This window comes from Trematomus bernacchii, unplaced genomic scaffold (genome assembly GCF_902827165.1).
Source record: "Trematomus bernacchii unplaced genomic scaffold, fTreBer1.1, whole genome shotgun sequence".
NCBI classification, from domain to species: Eukaryota; Metazoa; Chordata; class Actinopteri; order Perciformes; family Nototheniidae; genus Trematomus; species Trematomus bernacchii.
Window position 1 is genome coordinate 2,530,357 of NW_022987524.1, and position 17,977 is coordinate 2,548,333.

The window sequence follows — 17,977 nt, forward strand, 5'->3', positions numbered from 1 at the left end:
GATCATCAATCATTTTTCAAATTGACAGACACATTGGATTAACCTATGGATTAACCTTCAGCTGCGTTTTTCTCGTTTTTGATCAGAATTGTTATTCTGCAAAAGGTGAGCATATCTCCGTGTTTTGCTACCTAAAGCTACATCGTGTGATGTCTGTATTTGCTTCCCCTGTCGCGAGTTCTGATCGCTCAGTGATGATACTTATATTTCTAGAATATGTGGAATCTCAGCTTGTAAGCTTGTTTGTGCATATCCGATAAGTATATCGATTGATTTATACCTAGAGTGCGTTAGCATTTTTTCGCTCAGGGCTCATTTAGACGCTTCTTGTGAGACTTGTGTTTTGTTTCGGTAAACATGGTTCATATCATCAGTTAGATGCGTTTCCTCTGAGTAGGACACATGAATAGTTTATTACATTTTAAGAAGCCCTGAGACACAGTTTCGTGAAAAAAGAAACGGGGGAAAAAAGCCCCTTAACAGGTTAAATGGGAATTAAATCAGTGTTCCCAAAGCCCCGGTGTTCTGCAGTTTGTGTGGGCCTACTGTACTGTTGCACAGTTTATGCTGTAGAAACTATGTCCAGGACAAGGTGTTTGGAAGTTTTGGAAGATTCATAGCTAACCACACTGAAGTTATGGAGGTATTGATCAGTCTTCTCATATTTTTAAGCCTCAAATTGTCCTTCTCCCCCCCCTCCTCCCCCCCTCTAACATCACCAGAAATCATGATTTAAGGGGTCTTTTCTCAAAAAAAATTACCGGGGGAGCATCCCCCTGGACCCCTCTATTATTGTTTGATCACCATTTCCACAGCCCCACCTAAAATATTTTCCACCAGCCGCCACTGGATAGCAGACCTCGGCTGGGTGACTGGCTGTAGCCTCGTCAGCTAGCTGGTTAATTGGCTCACTGTCTGGTTATCTGACGGTCCACGTTGTGAGCCAAATATCATTACAGGCCTTCCATGCACAGTGAAGAGCTGAGAGAGGGTTACCTCCGGCCTCCACTGAACTAGATCCATCAGATCTGTTTTGTCAACGATAGAGAGAGGAAGAGAAAGTTGGAGACGGAGAAAAAAGAAAGAGAGGGGGAGGGGAAAGTGGGTGGTAGAGAATAATGATTGTAAAGAAATAGAAAAGCATTATCTTGTGTCCCCTATATCATGCAGAAATGCAGCAAAAATGTGAAGCACAATATAGGACATTATATATATATTTATATATGTGTGTCTTATCTGTATATATGTTGAGAACTTGGACCGGACAGGATAGTTTAGACAATAAGAAGTAAGTAACATGCCCTTGGAAGACATTTAACAGGACAGGAACAGGGAGCAATACAATTAATACAAATAAATAAATAAATACATAATATTCTTATATTCCTTTTACTATGACATAGAGTATTATATTGATATGCATTTCTGTCTTTTTCTTAATTTTCTGCAAAATATTATGTGAAGCTCAAGACATGTTAATGTGACCTATGCAGACCTTCAGTAATGAGTGTGACAATATGGCAACATGAGAGAATGAAACAGTGCTGGAGGGATTACTTTTCTTAACGAAAGGTAAAAACAAATAGATGTGGTGTGAGTTGTGTTAAGAAATTTTTATTTTAAAATTAAGCACAAGAATCGGATGATGCCATAATCAGAGTATGCTATTTTCACTGACCTATACTGAGCAACTTGACTAAAAGAGGTTCGGAAACTATAGTCTCTACTATAGTTTTAGAAGTTGTTTCCTTAATGATTGTTTTACTGTAACACACAAACCATTCCTTTCCGATTTGCTTTATCTGGTGCATCCAAGTTCACTAATTGGTCAAAAAGAGAGCTTTCTGAGATCTGCTGTGGTAAGCAGTGATATGAGTTAGGGCAGGCGGGGACAGAAAAACAGCCATGCCCACAACCATTGCCTATATGTTTAGGTGGCAAAGTTACCTATGAAGAGCACATGCACGGTTGTGGCTCTTTTCAGTGTGTGTGTGTGTGTGTGTGTGTGTGTGTGTGTGTGTGTGTGTGTGTGTGTGTGTGTGTGTGTGTGTGTGTGTGTGTGTGTGTGTGTGTGTGTGTGTGTGTGTGTGTGTGTGTGTGTGTGTGTGTGTGTGTGTGTGTGTGTGTGTGTGTGTGTGTGTGTGTGTGTGTGTGTGTGTGTGTGTGTGTGTGTGTGTGTGTGTGTGTGTGTGTGTGTGTGTGTGTGTGTGTGGTGTGTGTGTGTGTGTGTGTGTGTGTGTGTGTGTTGTGTGTGTTTGTGGTGTGTGTGTGTGTGTGTGTGTGTGTGTGGACATTTGTCTCAGGGGGATTGACAGTGTGTACAGCATATGACTCCCAAATAAATCCATGGCTTTTATACATTTAATTTCATTACATTTTGTATTATTTTTATATATTTATCCAAAGCAAATTACAATAAGTGTGATAAACCATACAGATCAGAACAACAACCAACATGCAGGTATCAAGTAAGCCAACCCAACCCAGTCTCACAAAAAACCGTGAAATAGCTACGTTGGTCCACAGGGCAAGACGTAGTATATTCACAAATAACTCTCTCAAAACGTGAAATGGATACGATTTCTTTTTCCTATTAATTTCTAATGACCGGTGTCCATGTCACGTGATCCCAAACTTTCCAGTGTGAGAAAAAAAAACATGGCGGTCACCCGACTTATTTTGAGTGGAAAATCCTAAATTGTAGGATAGTTTGTCCATTAAAATGCTTTTTGATTAGATTTCTTGCGAGAAGTGTATATTGTACTTTTAGAATTCACGTCCAGTGGATATGTAGGATCTATAGTTTGATAGATATTACAAAGATTATTTGCTCTGCGTGCACCCCCTGAAATTGTGAGATTGATACCTCTTTCCCCCTATTCATTTCTATTGACCAGCGTTCTATGTAAAGTCATCGTCAACGGGGTGAACATTTCCGGTCTCTGCGTTTTCATAGTAGGTGTTACAACCGGAAGTATTCCCCTCACTGTCACATGATTTTACAGTGATATCTGCAGTACTCATTAACTAAAAAACATCAGATTATCCTTGTTAATTACATGACATTAATTGGTTTAAATTGTGTACAATGCTTTTGTGTTTTTCCCTTTTGATGACTTTCAAAGAGTACAGCAAGCACTGCTGAATAAAGTATGATTTTATCTTTTACGAAACGTTTTTTTTCATATGGAATGCAGTTGGAGGTCAACCAATCACAGAGCTTGAGGCAAAGCGGAACAATAGCTGAGGATTCTGGGTAGTGTAGTGTCTTCGGCCATCGTAAACTCCGAAAAAATATTTGTTTCTCCGAATCGAAAGGGGAAAATGCAAAAGCATTGTACACAATTTAAACCAATCAATGTTGTGTAATTAACAAGGATAATCTGGTGTTTTTGAGTTGATGAGTAGTGCAGATATCACTGTAAATAAAATCAATCGACAGTAAGGAGAATACTTACTTCCGGGTGTAAAATCCTCCGTTATCCAATGGGAATGGACGCTCACATTGCTCTCTGTGTCCGTAATACAATAAAGGGGACATGATCAAATAGGAATATAATTATCTTTTAAATAACGTTAACCAAAGGGAACAATCTATTTGACACAGCTGAAGCTCTGGCCTTCCTTTAAAACTAACTAATTTAATAAAAATCACAGTTGTATTACACACAATGTACTGTTTTTTGAGAACAAAAATTCGTAACTAATGCACCATAATACATTCTGAGGAAAAATAAAAATGATTATGAATACAAATAAAATAAAAGAAGCCTCCCGTGAGTTACTACAAGCTATAAAGTAGATTTTAAAAACGTTTTATAGAATAAAAGCTCACTGCTGGACGTTGTAGAAATGCGTGTGTGCACCACGACAAAGGAGCCTCATTCACTTTACATTGGGTTTGTTTGCGTGGTGCAGACACGTAAATGTAGCAAAGTTCGTGACTCCACCACGCACTGCGGTGTTAAGGAGTCGTGGTGGAGTCACGCATTCTGGTGAGACCAGGTTGGGTTTTAACTGCCGCCAACATGGACGGAGCGGTGCTTCCCTGACTCTTTGCGTCCGTTTATGAAGCTGAAGGAGACTCGGTGCATCACAACTGCACGCTAAAGGACCCTGACCAAGAGTTGCTCTTGGACGATCAGGGAGTGAGACTGTGTTGCAAACGCCGCTCACAACAACAACAATGGGGGACTGCGTCGGGTCGATGATCGTGTTGCTTTTAATCATACGAAGCCAGATTAAATTAAATACTCAACCCTTATACTTTTCTAACTCACGGCATAACTTATAACTATATCTCGAAGAGCACTTATCCGCCCGAGTACTTCGAAAATGTCTTCAATATGGGCCAAAATAGTATCCGTCGGTAAACCGTGTTGATCAATTTGATCTGCTAAGGATAGCGTGGCATCTTGGAGCCCACCGACGTCTTCCATGTTGTCTGCCCCGCCTTATTTTTATTTAGTAGTTTGCCTTATTTTTATTCTGTAGTCCTTTTCCTTCTTTTTCTTCCTCTTCTTGAGTAGTCAGTGTTGTGGTGCTGTTGCTTTGGTCTGAATCTGTGAGCTAACCACGCCCCGTTCATTTGAATATAAGAAATGGAAATGTGGCATTATGAAATAAAAGTCCCCTGAAATAAATAAATGTGGCATTAAGAAATAAAAGTCTCTTGAAATAAATGTGGCATTATGAAATAAAAGTCTCTTGAAATAAATAAATGTGGCATTATGAAATAAAAGTCTCTTGAAATAAATAAATGTGGCATTATCAAATCAAATCAGGTTTTATTTATATAGCACATTTTTAAAACGATTTTTGGTCGAGCCAAAGTGCTGTACATATAATAATTACCTTACAGTAAGGACACTTTACAGCAAATTAGGGATGTCCCGATCACTTTTTTTGCTCCCGATCCGATTCCGATCATTTGATTTTGACAATCTGCCGATACCGATTTTTCCCGATCCGATCTTTATGCAATGCATTAAGAGAAAAAAAAAAGGAGAAAAGCATTCAAGTTGTCCCTTAAACCCCACGTTCTCCACCACAGATAACGGCTGGTCATCCAACGCGATGAATTCAGCTATCTTGGCTGTTATTTTTTTGGCCTTTTCACTGTTCTGGGGCAGTTTCTCTTTCCTTTTAAAAGTCTCTGAAAGTGTTGGTTGTTTCAGTGCCTTTACCTGAGTGGCCGCTGTGTACTCGTTGTGTTGTTGTTGGTGTTTGTTTCTCAGGTGGCGTATTAGATTGGTCGTAGCTCTGTTCTTTCCACCACGCGGAACCTCCGCCTTGCAAACATTGCATCTGGCTGTTACACTGCCTTCGCTTTCAATTTTATAATACTTCCAAACTCCTGACATTTTCTCTGTCCCGACTCCCGAGGCACCAGCTGAACGTAGCCTCTTGTTAGCTTACTGCTACTATTAGACACTGCGCCCTGCCCACTCTGTTGCCAGATTTGAGAGAAATAAGCAACCAGGTCTATGAAAACAGGCCCAAAAGAAGCAACACATACATGATGTTGTGTAATTTTAAACCAAAACTAAGGCCTCAGGATGACTTTAAGACGTGAACATGGTCATTTTTGTTTTGTAACATTAAATGAAATAATAAAAATATTTTATAAAAAAAAAAGAAAAAAAAAGAAAATTCCCGATCCCCGATTTCTTTCTCCCGATTCCGATCTTTTGAAAATCACGTGATCGGCTCCGATCCCCGATCACGTGATCGGATCGGGACATCTCTACAGCAAATACAACAGCACAGTTTGTGCAGAATATCAGTATGAGAAAACGACACCCTCTGTCCTTAGACCCTCACATCGTACAAGGAAAAACTTCCGGAGAAAAAACCCACAGTTTAAAGAGAAAAATGGGAGAAACCTCAGGGAGAGCAACAGAGGAGGGATCCCTCTCCCAGGACAGACAGACGTGCAATAGATGCCGTGTGTAAGAGATAATACATTTTACAGCGTAGGTAGACCGAATGTTTGGAAATGCATGTGTCTATAATAAGGAGATGAATCCACGAAGATGTCAACAATAATCCTGTGGGAGCCATCAGGGAAGCAGCATGAGGAGACCCAGGCAGGACCGCAGAGACAGGCCCAGCCACGACCCGAAGTCCACGACTTAATCCAGAACTCAGGATAGAGGATCCAGGGCACAGGACCACAGCAAGAGGATCAGCCTCGACTCCGGATCCCGGCGTAGATATAGACACAAAAGAAAAATTTGGGGGAGGCTGGGTTAATCGGAACATGCAAATACACAGACACAGACAGGCACACGCAGGGAACAAAGTCCCTGCTGGGGCCTTAGTTGGAATTGGTGAGAGGTAAGGAGGTACGCTGTGACTACGGCATAACACTCCCCGGCTGGAATAGGCCCCTCTGCAAACCTGTTTCCCTCCAATAAAACCTTGTGAGGTCATAGAGGGAAAAGGTTTTGGATAAAGAGAAAATAGAAAGAGTAGTAATAACCTTAGTTTTAAATATAAGATCCACATTTTTAGGATTTAAGTGAAAGAGCAAGAACCAAAATGTAGGTGAAGAGGCACAGCGTATCTGCGTCAAAGCACTCTCATTAGGTTATTTTATCAACTATAAGCTTTATCAAAAGGAAAGTCTTAAGCGTACTCTTAAAACGGATAGGCTGTCTGCCGCTCGAACACCTGAAATAAAAGTCCCATGAAATAAATAAATAAATGTGTATTTAAATTACATTTATATATATTTATTGCCTCATTTATTTACTTCAGAATTTATTTCATCGGCATATTTATTTATATATGTATTTATTTAATTATTTATTTATGTATTTATTTATTTAATTTGGGCTTAAACGGCATTCCATAGTTAATTGTGCCTTGAATTCTGAATAAATCACCAACAATGTCACCAGCAAATCCCCCCCCCCACACCATCACACGTCCTCCTCCATGCTTCACGGTGGGAACCACACATGCAGAGACCATTAGGGATGTGCATCTCCATCACTGAGGCCGATGCGATGCGCATCTCGATACGTTGCCAACGATACGATACATTAACGATACATTTGAAACACCAGGCGATGCGATACAATACGATTCACCCCTGTTGCGATACATTTCGATACGATTTGATTCAACATTATGCGATTCGGAGCGATACGATGCGATTCAACACAATGCAAAATAATGATACAATTCAATATGTTATGACAGAGGATTTTGTTTTATTCCTTATATGCAGCAAATCATACATTAACAAAAAAGTGCTTCACATATTTGGTTCTCTACTAGTACTGCGCATCCCATCATGCTGTTTCTTTTTTACCTGTCTCCAGAGTACAGTACCATTTTATAACACCTCACAGTTAAACAATTTAAGGATGCATTGCCCAGGATTAACAATGTACAAATAACAACTACCATAGTGCAATGCCCATACAACTGCCAGCCTGATGTGCTTAACACTCATTCATAGCCTAACTCACCAGTGAGCAGAAAGCAGTGGTTTCTATAGGAACAATAAAGAATACAAATAACCTTTCACAAACAGGTATTTCACAACTGCTTACAATTGTACTCATATGTCTTACTTTCAGGTTTTTATTTTCAGCCGCAGACCCCATGTCGCCTCTTTATGTGCGTCGCTAAGTTCCTCGTACTACTTGTGTACTTTAAAGCGGCACGGCATCGTTTACAATTTGCTTGCGATTTGTCAAGTTTTCCGTCTTTCTTGAAAAATCAGAAGTGTTGCCAAATGTTTGATTTGTAGGTATTTTTCGGTGCGCTGTGTTTCTCTTTCTCCTCCACTTTCATGTTTGTTAATAACTGTGACGCGGCTGTCGGCCACTGACCTGCCCCACCGGGGGGGGGGGGGGGCTGCGATAATAAAGGGGGTTAGGATACTTAATAACCTGGGTTCCCCAATACGAGCCCTTAGGACATGTCACGCAGATAAGAGTAAAAGGATGGACAGGGACGTGGCCTCAAGTTCAAATGTTTACAAAAGTTTATTATATAAATAATCAGGTAAAAGTTCAGTATTATAAAATGCAGATTAAAACTTGTTCAGCTTCCCCAGTCGACACACCTAAGTCCCACGATTGAAGGCTGGCTCTGACTAGGAGAGAAGGATTATAATATCACACATATAGTGATAGTTAAATAGTTAAAAGTGATTCTTCTGGCCAACTGCTGAGGGTTTCCCCAAAATCACAATATCACCACGTGTAGCTGCATTCAATTAACACTCACTGCAAATCACCCATATACCTATCTGCATGCAAAAAGTGCCCAGCAAACCACATGCTCCACTCCACAGTATGGCCAGGATCGTCACTGAAGAAGGATAAACACAGAGACAGTATTAGACCTTGTGGGACAGGGTGGGTCGTTACAAGGAGGGTGCTGTAGCTTTAAAGACTTAATCACTAGTTTGTACACAATACAACAAACTAGTCTATAAGCAAAACATAGAAGGCAGGCAAATCAATACTTCGGCAACAAATAGCCTTTAGGCATGGTAAAATACAGCTAAAACCTAAGATAAAGAAAAGGAAAGGCAAAACAGTAGCAAACTAATCCTCTGGTCGCCCCTACCCCTGATGCAAACGCATCCACTCAAATATCACCTCACTGGAGACCTCCGCAGCTGTGATTCTCTACACAGTCTCTGCTGGGGCTGTCAAGAAGCCTCGTATAGGGGGAATACACGCCTATCAGCCAGACAACGATGACCGGAACAAGAACACACTCGTAATAGTCACAGCTGATTTGGGTGAGGTGTCAGTGGGCATTTAAAGTGTAGCGGGAGATGCTGAACTACGTACAGCTGCTACAATAGATGCATTGCGAGTTCAATCCAAACTGTAACCGATGTGCACTCTTTCAACCGGTGCACTCGCATTTTGAACGTTGCGAATCGGTGACTCTTAACATCCCTAGAAACCATCCGCTCACCTTCTCTGCGTCTCACAAAGACACGGCGGTTGGAACCAAAATTCTGAAATTTGGCCCTATCAGAACAAAGTACAGATTTCCACTGTCTAATGTCCAATCTTTAATTTGTGGATTCTGAGGCTGGTTACTCTTGTGTTTTTATCCTTTGCAGCAGAGGTGTCTCTTGTAGGGATGTTAAGATTCACCAATTTGCATCGGTGCACCGGCATAAACTTTCAAAATGTGCACGGGTTGAAAGAGTGCACATCGGCTACAGTTTGGGTTGAACTCGCGATGCATCGATTGTAGCGTCTTTGCATCGGTAAAAAAACTATTCATTCATATAATATCCTCTCATCCTGTCAGCACTCAGCAGAGACGATCTTTGATCTTTGCTTCGCCACTACGGAGGCTGAGAGTCTCAGTTATATACAAACATGGAAGTCGAGGAGAAAGAGAAACACAGCGCACCGAAAAATACCTACAAATCAAACGTTTGGCAACACTTCGGATTTTTCAAGAAAGACGGACAACTTGAAAAATCGCTCGCAAATTGTAAACAATGCTGTGCCGCTTTTAAAGTACACAAGTAGTACGAGGAACTTAGCGACGCACATAAAAAGGGGACATGGGGTCTGCAGCTGAAAAGAAAAACCTCAAAGTAAGACATATGAGTTAAGTCACTGACTGAGGTGTTCTGTCACTGAGAGTGGTGTTTAGTTTACAACAGCCTGTGACTGCCAATAATAGTTTAACCTGTTAAGCCCGAGAGACCCCGGTACCAACGCCCTCCCTCAACATCTTGCAGGAAACAGTGTCTGAGGGCAAGTTCATTTAATAAACTATGAATGTTTTATATCCATGTAACGGGAAGAAACTCATCTAACTGATCTTTTTTTTTTTTTTTTCAAAATAAAACCCACAATGCTAACGCTGAGCCTCTGAATTAGCAACGAGCGAAAGATGCTAACAGATTACTGCACCGAAATTCACTCACAAAACCTTATTATTTATCTTTTCTGCACATCCATGACATCGTTTCACATCGTGAGGTGACACAGAATTGAAGGGTACCCACATTATCACTCAATTATACGAAATCGCGACATTATAAACAAAAACAGACATCAAAACATGTGGCGCTAGGTAACTAAAAATGCTAACATGTTTACCTAAATTAAAACAAACATCAGGAGAACATTTCTTCAGGGGGAAGATGCATTATAAAGGATCTGTGTTGCAATAAAATCAGTTTGAAATTTCAGTAAAGTCAAAATATAATTTACCAATGAATCCAAAATAAAAAAAACGCCTTTTCGAAGAACCTCTGGTCATGTACAATTAAAAGAACACCAGACTGCTTTTCCGTTTCTAGATGTCAGAGTGAGAGATAGCTTCACTCTCATGCAAAACTACATGCGCAAAGCCCCCACCTTTTTGTTTTACAACGTGTGTATGGGGGAATCCCCCTTCGATTCTATTGGCTCTAACGGTCAGAAAGAGGTGTCAACCATCAAAATCGACAAAGGGGGGCCAGAGATATCGAGAAAAAAACATTTCCACCCAAATCACCTCAGAGGTGGAGCGTTTTTGGCTAAATCTCTCTAAAAAGGTCAATTGTCACTTGTTTTGCATCAATCTTGATACAGGGTACTTATTATATGTTGTACTTTGGATTCCTAAAGCTTTTGGTCTACTAACCCATCATCCAAGGGTAGTTTTCACTATAAGTAAAAAAGAATTTTTGGACGGACACTATAATTTACAGTTTTTTACTATGTCAAATCTGAATTTTCTTTAAAATAAAAAACATCTATATTGTTCTGACTTTTCTACATCCAACTCACAGGTTTATCATTACTTTGAGAAAAAAGATTATGAATTTAACCCTTTTAGAAGGGAAGATATGGTCATTTGTTCTGGGAATGTCATTTTCGAGCCTGAGACCTGAAAAACAGGCTCAGGGCTTAACAGGTTAAATGTCTTCCTTACAATTGTAAGCAGTTATGAAATACCTGTATGTGAAAAAAGGTTATTTGTATTATTTATTGTTCATATAGAAACCACACCACTGCTTTCTGCTCACTGGTGAGTTAGCCTATGAATGAGTGTTAAGCACATCAGTCAGCAGTTCTATGGGCATTCCACTATGATAGTTGTTATTTGCACATTGTTAATCATGGGCAATGCATCCTCCAGTCACCAGTCTGTCAAGCTCCTGATGTTCGCAGACAACACCACCCTCATCAGACTCATCTCTGGTGGGGACGAGTCTGCCTACAGGTGGGAGATGGACCATCTGGTGACCTGGTGTGGGGAAAACCACCTGGAGCTCAATGCCTTAAAAACAGTGGAGATGGTCGTGGACTTCAGGAAGAACGCAGCCCCACCCGCCCCCATCACTCTGTGTGACTCCCCAGTCACTGCTGTGGAGTCTTTCCGCTTCCTGGGCACCATCATCGCCCAGGACCTAAAACCGGAGCAGAACATCTGCTCCCTCAGCCCAGCAGAGGATGTTCTTCCTGAGGCAGCTGAAGAAATCCAACCTGCCAAAGACGATGATGGTGAACTTCTACACCTCCATCAGGTATACTGATACTTCTACCTCCTCCATCACCATCTGGTACGCCGCAGCCACAGCCAAGGATAAGGGCAGGCTGCAGCGTGTCATCCGCTCTGCAGAGAAGGTGATCGGCTGTAATCTGCCATCCCTCCACGACCTGCATGCCTCCAGGACCCTGAGGCGGGCAGGGAAGATAGTGGCCGACCCCTCCCACCCTGGACACAAACTGTTCACCCCCTCCCCTCTGGCAGGAGGCTGCTCTCCATCAGGACCAATACCTCTCACCACCTGAACAGTTTCTTCCCCTCCGCTACCGGCCACTTAAACAAGGCCCAGTCCCCCCACTGACACTTTACCTCTGCCACATCATAGACTATATGCATTACATTAATGCACACAATGTTCATACTCCTTACTGCACATATTCTTATTTCACATTTCATAGTTTATATTCTAAAATTCATTCATAGCATTCTATTTCCATGCAAGCTACTGCTTTATTTTTATTTGTATTGCTATTTAACTATATTTTATTACGGTGTAAAAGATTTTTTGTTTTATATTAGATTTCTTGTTTTTTATATTTTATGTATGCACCATGACATCAAGTCAAATTCCTAGTATGTGCGAACCTACCTGGCAATAAACCTGTTTCTGATTCTGATTCTGATTCTGATTAAATTGTTTAACTGTGAGGTGTTATAAAATTGTACTGTACTCTGGAGACAGAGAACACTACTACACCTGAGAAAAGGCCTGTTTGTGAAAGGTCCAAGTGGTTTTTTTTTAAGGTAAAAAAGAAACAGCATAATGGCATGCGCAGTACGAGTACAGAGAACCAAATATGTAAAGCAATTTTTTGATAATTTATGATTTGCTGCATATACTGTAAGGAATAAAATAAAATCCTCTGTCGTACCATATTGAATTGTATCATTATTTTGCATTGTGTTGAATCGCATCGTATCGCCCCGGATCGCATAATGTTGAATCAAATCGTATCGAACTGTATCGCAACAGGGGTGAATCGTATCGTATCGCATCGCCTGGTGCTTCAAATGTATCGTTAATGTATCGTATCGTTGGCAACGTATCGAGATGCGCATCGCATCGGCCTCAGTGATGGAGATGCACATCCCTAGTCTCTTGGTCTTCCTTTGCCGGGGGTCCTCATGAGAGCCAGTTTCATCATAGCGTTAGATGGTTTTTGCGACTGATCGACTGGCCTTCAGTTCTTAAAGTGATGATGGACGGTCGCTTCTCTTCACTGAGTTGAGTGGTTCTTGCCATAATATGGATTACAACAGTAGTCAAATAGGGCTTTCCACTGTGCACTAACCCTACCTCTGCAAAACACAACTGATGCTCTCAAACACATTCAGAAGGCAAGTCATTCCACAAATGGACTCTTGACAAGGCACACGTGTTAATTGACAACCATTCCAGGTGACGACCTCATGAAGCTGACTGAGAGAAGCCAAGAGTGTGCAAAGCTGTCATCAAGGCAAAAGGGGGTTACTTTGAAGAATCTAAAATAAAAATCATATTCTGGATTTGTTAACTAGATAATTCCTTATGTGTTCTTTCATAGTTTTGATGTCTTCAGTATTAATCTACTGAGTAGAAGACATGGGGAGGCGTGTGGCACAGTGGACTAGTGCGTTGGTGTTCGGATCAGGAACCTGTGATCAGGGGAGCACAGGTTCAAACCCCCACTGCAGTCAGCGTGTCGTTGTGTCCTGGGTACAGTATTGAGTATGTAAGTCGCTTTGGATAAAAGCGTCTAATAAGTAACATGTCATGTAATGTAGAAAAACAATTAAAAAAAACATTGAATGAGAAGGTGTATCCAAACATTTGACTGGTACTGTATGACGTGGCAGGCCATTAGGTTTTCAAGCAAATTTTTTATTTGAGTCAAAAACATTCAAAATAATACACTATCATCATAAGGTGAAGAAGTTTGACATCATGTCTTTGCTTTGTTTTGCAGAGATATCTACTGAAAAGAGCATGCTAAGCAGCTAGCCCCAGCCTTTCCTGTTTTGTTATACTACTGTTACCTCGAGAGGTGAGGGTGACTCACTGCAGCATCCAGCCTGAACTCTGCTCATTATGACTGGATGAAGAACTAGAGCTGCCGCTAGGGCTTGTCTATTCCTACTCATTAAGTAAAAATAACCCCCCCCCCCCCCCCCCCCCCGGGATGTTAACCTATATATTCTCCAGAATATTTCTTGCTGTGTGTTAAAACCGTTTTCCTTTGAACAGACTCAGTGGTATTTCTAGTCCGCAGCTCCACTCAGTTCCATTCAGCCTATGCTGAGTAGAGATTAGGAAACTCGCCAAATAATCCAAATGAACAATACACAGACTGTAAACCAAAAGGAATGGAGCTAGAGGACAATGTTCTACTCTGCTAACTTGTACAACAACAGCAGTTCGCATCTATTTTGTGTTTGGATTGCTAACTGGAGTGTGTGTGTGTGAGAATGTTGCAGCCTGCAGCCCTGACAATGCTAGATGCCACACAGAATGGCATTTAGATCACACAAATTATTAAAGTACATACTAAGCAGTACAGTGCCGTCAGCCATTATGTTGGTTTGTTAGATATACTAGTGTGTGTGTGTGTGTGTGTGTGTGTGTGTGTGTGTGTGTGTGTGTGTGTGTGTGTGTGTGTGTGTGCGTGTGTGCGTGTGCGTGTGCGTGTGCGTGCGTGTGTGTGCGTGTGTGTCATAGTAATTATTCATTAAAGCTGGCAAAGATTTGGATAATTCTGTCAATCTACTGCCTGTCTTGTTTCTTACCTGGAGTGTGATCACATTTTTGCCCCTTTTCCATCAAACCAGTTCCAGTTCTAGCTCCATGCTAGTGCTCTTCTAGTTCCGAACTGGTTCTTCTTTTTAGCCCCAGTTGTGTTTCCAGCGCTCAGAGCCCGACTGATGCTGCGTCATGACGTCACCGTTTACGTCGCTTATTTTCTCCCCAACGCCGCTCACAACAACAACAATAGGGGACTGCGTCGGGTCGATGATCGTGTTGCTTTTAATCATACAAAGCCAGATTAAATTAAAGAACTACTTCTCCAACCTTATACTTTTCTCAAGGGTGCCGTGATTCATTGTTTATTAATGTGTTTCAGCGACATTTACCGACCGCTGCAGTGCTGCTCGTCCACCGGAGTTTAGTCTCCTGTTAACTCACGGCAGAGTTTAGTCTCTCGTTAACTCACGGCAGAGTTTAGTCTCCCGTTAACTCACGGCAGAGTTTAGTCTCCTGTTAACTCACGGCAGAGTTTAGTCTCCCGTTAACTCACGGCAGAGTTTAGTCTCCCGTTAACTCACGGCAGAGTTTAGTCTCCCGTTAACTCACGGCAGAGTTTAGTCTCCCGTTAACTCACGGCAGCGTCCACTGGAAAGTATTCACTGTCTGACTGTCCAACCCAGTCTCACGGCATTTCGTGTTATAGTCACCAAATGTAATCTATTGATTCGTGTTCACCAACACGATTCTCCCCTTTTTTTCGTGCCACACAGAACGATTTTAAAAGCAATGTATTTCTATTGGTAGTGTGTTTCGTGCCTGCACCACGTGTTTTTGTCCGGTCGGGTCTTGGAAGACCGGAAGCTGTGTGGTTCATAAAAACATTTTCTTACTCAATATCAAGCCACGATTATTGTTTTTATTTTAAAGGGGACCTATCATGCAAAATGCACTTTTTGATGTCTTTAATACATAAATATGTGTCCCCTGTGTGTCGGGGAACTCACGCAGCGTCAGAAAATAAAACCCTCTCTCTTTTCCTCCGCACCCAAATCTTTTAAAAACGGGGGTACAACGAGCGGATACAGATTTGCTGCCGATATGACGTCAAATCGGCGGCGGACCCACAGAAAGTTGCTATCTGCTATATAACACACTGTTATTTACTCAACAATAACACACAATTATCCTTGTTTTTATTTATTTGTTTAATTCTATAATGTCGGGCTTTTTTGCCGTCCGTCAGGAACTGAATTTCAAAAATAAAGTCATTAATAATATTATGTATGAAATTATTTTGTCTATTAACTAGAGCGCCGGGTCATGTTATGACCGTCTTTTCTATGTTGCTGTGGGGTTTTTCCATCGGTTTGGGGTTTAAAATATCAAAACAGTAATAAGCCAATAAGTAATAAGCCTTATCAACCATAACTATCAACAGAATTCCGTTGCCAGGCAACAGCTTGGGTTCATGTTCATTTACAAACTCTTCCCTAGTTATATATATATTTTTTTTAGAAGGCCTCACGAAATACATTAAATAAAAATGTAAATGTGAAGGAATGTGTGTATAACAAAATACATCCGTCATAAACAATACCGGAAACAGACGTAGGCCTATATATGGGACATTTCGAGCGTCATTGCGATACACCCACTGAACTGATTACCCAAGATCCTCAGCTATGGTTGAAGCTCGGTGATTGGATGTTTTAGCCGCAATGCACGTTGGGATATGGTGTTTATGCAATATGAAATCCGAAAACATTAAAAAAATAATAATAATACTTTATTCCGCGTGTACTTGCTTTTCTCTTTGAAAGTCACATCTGCCGTAGTTCTTTATTTATAGAGCCCTGATTAGAAGACTTCTGGATTTATTTAATAGCTGGTCTTATGTCTGAGACCCCTCCTGTTGTTATTTGATAAGCCTTGAAACATGCACTTGTCAAGGTTCAGAGGCAAATTTTGCAAATATGGCTGTAGTCATCGATCATCTTAAGATAAGATAAGATAAGATATACTTCATTGATCCCAAGTTGGGAAATGTTTTTGTTGCGCAATTTATTGTTACTTTGTAATTCTACTCCACTACAATTCAGAGGTTAACCTGGTGTTTTTACTCCACTACATTTATTTTAATTACTTTGCAGATTCTGATTAATGATGTGAAATATAAACAACCCTTAAATCAGACTTTAGTTACACCTGAGTCAAATTCAGGGAAGGTGATTGTCAAGTGCCAACAATCAGGCAAGAGATTTGATAGTTGGTGCTTGAGAAGACTAAACATTTATCTGCAGATCCCTATAAAGTATATTCATTACTCGTTATTCTCTAGTTAATTAAATAATGTATATAATGGCTATTTTGCACTTCCCTTTCAAGATTTCAAGATTTTCTAAGGTTTATTGACATATCATATACACAACTACGGTGTCATATTCTGCACATTTCTTATACTATCTACATAGATCTTATAAGAGTATAATTCATATGTATAATATCAGTTAAAATAAGTGCTTCAACATAGTTAACATTGCAGGAAAGTTGATTGTCAAGTCCCAAAACAAACTATGCAATTTATTAGACGTTAAGTACTTTGTCAGGCTTAATATCTGTAGATACCCCCAAAGCTTTTTTCTTATTTGAAAGAAGACCTTAACCTAAAGTATTCTTTAATGTTTAAATAAAGGTTAATTCGTTTTTCTGTTTTGCACATCCTCATATTAATATCTTTGGACTAAGCTGTTTTATTGTAGAAATCACTTACAGTATCTTCTTGATATTTTCTATTCTATATTTCTATCATTGACCTTCTACTTTCCCCCTATGAAAGTATGTACTCTTAATATTTTTTTCATCAAATATAACATATTCAACAACAAAATGCAATAACGTGTTTTAACCACTAGGTGGTGCGGGTTAAAAAACTGTCAAGTTTAAAGTGTTAACACAATAAATTATACTTTCCAGTATAAGTTTCCAGTTTAGTTTATGACGGATGTATTTTGTTATCCACACATATATTGTTTTGATATTTGTAACACCAAACCGACAGAAAAGATGGTCTTAACATGACCCAGTGGTCTAGTTAATAAAACATAATAATATCATGCATAATATATTTATTGTGAAATTAAAACAGAACGGTAAAGAAAAATACAGTTTCCGGTGTCCGGAGGCCCAATCTCTCTCGATTTGAAGCTTCTGCATTGTACCATGAACCTACACCTGTAACAGTCAAAGGACAGGCAACTGTTGAGGAGTTGGAAAGGTAGTTTCTGAAGATGTTACAAATAAGGTACACAAAGCATACAATGCCATAATAACTTTTTATTATTAGTGTAGGACACTGATGTATGTATAATATCTGAAGATGTGTAGTTTTATTCATGTTTTCACATAATTTTACAGGATATTGCTATATTATTTCACATATTGTAGTTCCACACATTCATATCTGATTTGTAAAACATCACAGACAGAAAGGTATATCCGTCATTTAACGGTAAGCTATTGAAATTCTGAATCCATAGATGTGTATCCCATCACCCAAAACCCCTGACTATTCTCTCAACTCAATATTTACATTGTTATATTCAAAGAAAATCAGTAATATCTTTAAAAACTACAAGTCCCTTTCTATCAGCTGTGCACCGTTATGGTGTAAATATGGCCTATCTATAAATTGGATCAAATATAAAAATCAACCGA

The 17,977-nt window shown here is 40.2% G+C and overlaps 1 protein-coding gene across 1 annotated transcript in view; it reads left to right on the forward strand.

Moving 5' to 3' along the window:
- The window catches only part of LOC117473292 (sickle tail protein homolog), a 160,939-nt gene that overhangs the window by 20,869 nt on the left and 122,093 nt on the right, over positions 1–17,977 (forward strand). The window lies entirely within an intron of this gene.